This window comes from Alosa pseudoharengus, unplaced genomic scaffold (assembly GCF_046254945.1).
Source record: "Alosa pseudoharengus isolate Yale_2024_CS ecotype anadromous, Long Island Sound unplaced genomic scaffold, YU_APseudo_1.1 YU_APseudo_1.1_scf_1, whole genome shotgun sequence".
NCBI lineage: Eukaryota > Metazoa > Chordata > Actinopteri > Clupeiformes > Clupeidae > Alosa > Alosa pseudoharengus.
The window spans coordinates 37,326,695-37,332,694 of NW_027468564.1; positions in this window are offsets into that span (position 1 = coordinate 37,326,695).

Sequence of the window (6,000 nt, forward strand, 5' to 3'; positions counted from 1 at the left end):
GGCTGTTACGGGCGAACGGTTATAGTTCCGAAGACAAAACACCACAACTTTTGTGAGGCTTGGTCTGAAGATCATGTGAGTCAAGTTTGGTGACGATCGGACAAAATTTGTGACCTGTGAAGTTTTAGTTTCACTTTCACTAAAATCCAATATGGCGGAAAATCCATCATGGCGGAAAATGACGTCATAGGGTGCGTTGAAGTCGGCTTGGTTCAAGGAATCCAACGATACCTCATTTTTGACAATCGGCTGAACGGGTCAAAAGTTACGTTCGTGAACGCACGTCCAACTTTGGCCTGTTGGTGGCGCTAGAGTGCTCAAGGTGCTGACATAAAACTTGGTGAAATTAAAAATGGGACTGTCTCCAATCGGTGTGCCAAATTTCACAACTTTTTACAAGACGGTTCTATGGGCTGCCATAGACTCCCATGGCGGAAGAAAGATGTTAAATAATAATAATAATAATAATAAGAAATCATAGAAAAACAATGGGGCTTCGCAGCTTCGCTGCTTGGCCCCCAATAATAGTAAGAATTCATAGAAACACTAAGGGTTGCCCTGCAGCTTCGCTGCTTGGCCCCCAAATATAGCTGCAAGCAGCAATGTGGGGGCCAAGCAGGCAGTTCAGCAGGCCAGATTTGCCATGCAACTCAATGCCGTGGCATCAGGCATATAGCATTAAGCAGTCACAGCAAGTTCCATGTCAAACAACCCAAGATTGGCTGAGTTACAAGGTCAAGTTTCACATCAAAACATAACTGATTTTGTTTGGCTGAACCAGGGCTGAGTGTCGCCGCCCCCTCACCCAGCCAACCCAGCGCCGCAATCGCCCCTGCCCGTCCCACCCTACCCCACCTTTGCACGCACGCTTTAGAATTAACTGGATGGAACCTCGCTGTCATCAGTTTCACATCAAAAATAAAAGATCGATTGAGATATTATCATGCTTGCTGTGATTTCAATGCCCCCATAGAGGTCAAAGGTCACCAAATTATTTGTGCATCATCAGGATGAACCAGACGGTTCTATGGGCTGCCATTGACCTCCATTGCAGAATAATGCAGCAACTACAGGCCAAAATACATTTTTGCCAATTACAGAGCCCCCTAGAGGTCAAAGGTCACCAAATTTCTTGAGCGTCCTCCTGGTGGGTCCTGAGGACCATGTACTAAGTTTGGTTTTGATACATGAAAGCATTGCTGAGATATGAGCTCACTTCCTGTTTGGCGGCCTCGCCGCAAATTTCGATTGGCTGTTACAGGCAAACGCTTCGGTCAATTGTTCCAGAAAAAAATACACTGATAAGGCATGGTCTGAGGATGGTCTCTGCCAATTTTGGTGAGAATCAGCTGAAATTTGTGACTTGCGAATACTTATTCATGTTTTTGATTAAATCCAATATGGCGACCAAATCAATTACGATGACATCACAAGTTGGCTTGGGTCGGCCTAAGGACCTTCCACAGTATTGTCAGACACCACTAGTGCGTTTTAATTCTAAGCACAACTGCAGCTACAGGCCAATAGGCATATTTCTTAATTACAGCGCCCCCTAGAGGTCAAAGGTCACCAGATTTTTTGAGTGCCCTACTGATGGGGTTATAAGTCCATGTACTAAGTTTGGTTATGATAGATGAATGGGTTGCTGAGATATGAGCTCACTTCCTGTTTGGCGGCTTCGCCGCAAATTTCGATTGGCTGTTACGGGCGAACGGTTTTAGTTCCGAAGACAAAAATCGATAACTTTTGTGCGGATTGGTCTGAAGATCATATGTACTAAGTTTCGTTAAAATCGGACAAACTATGTGAGGCGTGAAACTTTTTAAAGGTTTTTTACAAAATCCAAAATGGCGGAAAATCCATCATGGCGGAAAATGACGTCATAGGGTGCGTTGAACTCGGCTTGGTCCAAGGATTCCAAAGATACCTCATTAATGGCAATTGGGCATACGAGTCAAATGTTACGTGCGTGAACGCACGTCCAACTTTGGCCTGTTGGTGGCGCTAGAGGGTTCGACAGGGAGGTATGAAACTTGGTGAAATAAAATATTGGAGTGTCCCCAATCAGTGGGCCAAATTTCATAACTTTTCACCAGACGGTTCTATGGGCTGCCATAGACTCCAATGGCAGAGGAAAGATGTTAAATAATAATAATAATAATAGTAAGAATTCATAGAAACACTAAGGGTTGCCTCGCAGCTTCGCTGCTTGGCCCCCAATAATAGTAAGAATTCATAGAAACACTAAGGGTTGCCTCGCAGCTTCGCTGCTTGGCCCCCAAATATAGCTGCAAGCAGCAATGAGGGGGCCAAGCAGTTGAGCAGGAGTTGTCATGGCAACCCAATGTTGCTACATTATACACACACCCAATTAACCACCCGTCCCACACACACACATATACAAAGATAAACTTCCTCTCCCACACACCCCAATAACCCCCCATACATATGCATACCTCAAACATCACCAAATGTATTGTGCATAGTCAGGTTGTAGTCACAAGTCCACATACCAAGTTTGGTGTCGATACGAGAAAGTGTTGATAATTATAGCACCCCTAGTGGTCAAAAGTCACCACATTTATTGTGCGTCCTCAGGTTGTAGTCACGAGTCCATATACCAAGTTTGGTGTTGATACGAGAAAGTGTTGCAAATTATAGCACCCCTAGTGGTCAAAGGTCGCTAAAATTATTGTATGTCCTCAGGATGTGGTCCCGAGTCAATGAGCCAAGTTTGGTTTCGATACGTGAAAGCATTGCAGAAATATGAGCCCACTTCCTGTGATTATAGCGCCACATAGTGGTCAAAATTTACCACATTTCTTGAGTGTCCTCCTGATTGAGTCCTGAACCTATATACCTAGTTTGGTTTTGATATGTGAAAGCATTGCTGAGATATCACTTCACTTCCTGTTTGGCGGCTTCGCCGCCAAACTTGATTGGTTGTCACGGGCAACAGGTTTTGAATATGGTTCCAGAAAGCAATGCATTTATGAGACATGGTCTGACGATCATCTGCGTCAAGTTTCGTGAAAATCGGAGAAACTTTGTGACCTTTGATGCCTTTTAAGTGTTTTTGATGACATCCAATATGGCGGTTGGATCATTTATGTTGACGTCACATGTTGGCATGTGGCGGCCTAAGGACCTCTCAAGGTATTAACAGATATCACTAATATGCTTTAATTCCAAACACATGACCCGTTACAGGCTAAAACGTAATTTTGGTAATTATAGCGCCACCTATAGGTCAAAAGTCACCAAATTTATTGAGCCTCCTCCTAATTGGGTCCTGAGACCCTGTACTGAGTTTGGTGTTGATACGCGAAAGCCTTGCTGAGATCACTTCAATTCCTGTTTGGCGGCTTCGCCGCCAAACTTGATTGGTCACGACGGGCGATGGGTTTTGAATATGGCTCCGAAAAGCAATAACATTTGTGAGTCATAGTCTGAAGATCATCTGCGTCAAGTTTCGTGAAAATCGGACAAACTTTGCGAACTTTGATGCCTTTTAGGTGTTTTTGATTAAATCCAATATGGCAGCCTGATCAATTACGTTTACCCCATAAATTGACATCTGCGTTGAGTTCGGTCTCATCCAAGGATTCCAAATATACCTTAATGTTCAAAATGTGGTGTACCATTCAAACGTTATGTGCATAGATGTAATAAAAAATTTGAAATGTTGGTGGCGCTAGAGCACTCAAAGTGCAGACTTGAAACTTTGATAAATTAAAGATATGACTGAACCGAATCAATGTGCCGAATATCCCAACTTTTTACTGTATGGTTTAATGGCAAATTAGCGTTTCGTTATAATAATAATAATAATAAGAATACGTAGAATCACTATGGGTTGCCTCGCAGCTTCGCTGCTTGGCCCCCAAATATAGCTGCAAGCAGCAATGAGGGGGCCAAGCAGATTGGGCCAGAGTAGCCACGGCAACAAGATAGAACTCAGCAGACACCCGCGATCAACACTTTCAACAAGTGTCATATCAAAACATAGCTGATTTTGTTGGGCTGAAACAGGGCTGAGTATTGTCACCGCCTCCGCCAGCCAGCCCCCACCACCTAATCACCCCTTCCCGTCCCACCCCGTCCTGCCCCGCCCCACCCTTGCACGCACGCACGCATTAGAATGAACTGGATGGAACATGTTGTCATCAGTTTCACATCAAAAAATAAAAGACTGATAAAACACATCAGCAACTACACATCAAAATGCAATATTGCTAATTGCAGCACCCCCTACAGGTCAAAGGTCACCATATTTTTTGAGCGTCCTCCTAATGGGGTAATGAATATATGTAGTAAGTTTGGTTATGATACAGGGTTGCTGAGATATGAGCTCACTTCCTGTTTGGCGGCTTCGCCGCAAATTTCGATTAGCTGTTACAGCCGAATGCTTCTGTCAATTGTTCCAGAAAGCAATACATTGATAGGTTATGGTCTGAAGATGGTCTCTGCCAATTTTGGTGAGGATCCGCTGAAATTTGTGACCTGCGAAAACTTGTACGTGTTTTTGATTAAATCCAATATGCCGACCGAATCAATTACGATGACATCACAAGTTGACGTGGGTCGGCCTAATGACCTCCAACAGTATTACCAGACACCACTAGTGCGTTTTAATTCTAAGCACAACTGCAGCTACAGGCCAAAAGGCATGTTTCTTAATTACAGCGCCCCCTACAGGTCAAAGGTCACCAGATTTCTTGAGCATTCCCCTGATTGGGTCCTGAGTCCATATACTAAGTTTGGTTATGATAGATTAATGGGTTGCTGAGATATGAGCTCACTTCCTGTTTGGCGGCTTCGCCGCAAAATTCGATTGGCTGTTACGCGCGAATGGTTATAGTTCCGAAGACAAAAAGCAATGCATTAATGAGCCATGGTCTGTAGATGATATCTGTGAAGTTTGGTATCAATTGGACAAAATTTGTGACCTGTGAAGACATTTAAGTTTTTTTGATGAAATCCAATATGGCGGAAAATCCATCATAGCGGAAATTGACGTCATAGGGTGCGTTGAACTCGGCTTGGTCCAAGGATTCCAACGATACACCATTTTTGACAATCGGCCATACTGCTCAAAAGTTACGTGTGTTAACGCACAACCAAATTTGGCCTGTTGGTGGCGCTAGAGCGCTTGAGGTGCCGGCATGAAAATTGGTGAAATGAATTATTGGACTGTCCCCAATTAGTGTGCAAAATTGTATAACTTTTTACCAGACGGTTCTATGGGCTGCCATTGACTTCCATTGCAAAATAATGCGCATCAGCAACTACTGGCCAAAATGCATTTTTGTCAATTATGGTGCCCCCTAGATGTCAAATGTCACCAAATTTCTTGGGCGTCCTCCCGATGGGGTCTGAGGTACATGTACTAAATTTGGTTTTGATACATGAAAGCGTTGCTGAGATATGAGGTCACTTCCTGTTTGGCGGCTTCGCCACAAATTTCAATTGGCTTTTACAGCCGAATGCTACTGTCAATTGTTCCAAAAATCAATGCACTGATAAAGCATGGTCTGAAGATGGTATCTGCCAATTTTGGTGAGGATCTGCTGAAATTTGTGACCTGCAAAAACTTGTACGTGTTTTTGATTAAATCCAATATGGCGGCCGAATCAATTATGATGACATCACAAGTTGGCTTGGGTCGGCCTAAGGACCTCCAACAGTATTATCAGACACCACTAGTGCGTTTTAATTCTATGCACAACAGCAGCTACAGGCCAAAAGGCATGTTTCTTAATTACAGCGCCCCCTAGAGGTCAAAGGTCACCAAATTTCTTGAGCTTCCCCCTAATGGGGACATGAGTCCATATACTAAGTTTGGTTATGATAGATGAATGGGTTGCTGAGATACGAGCTCACTTCCTGTTTGGCGGCTTCGCCGCAAATTTTGATTAGATATTACGGGTGAACGGTTGAAGTTCCGAAGACAAAACACCACAACTTTTGTGAGGCTTGGTCTGAAGATCATGTGTGTCA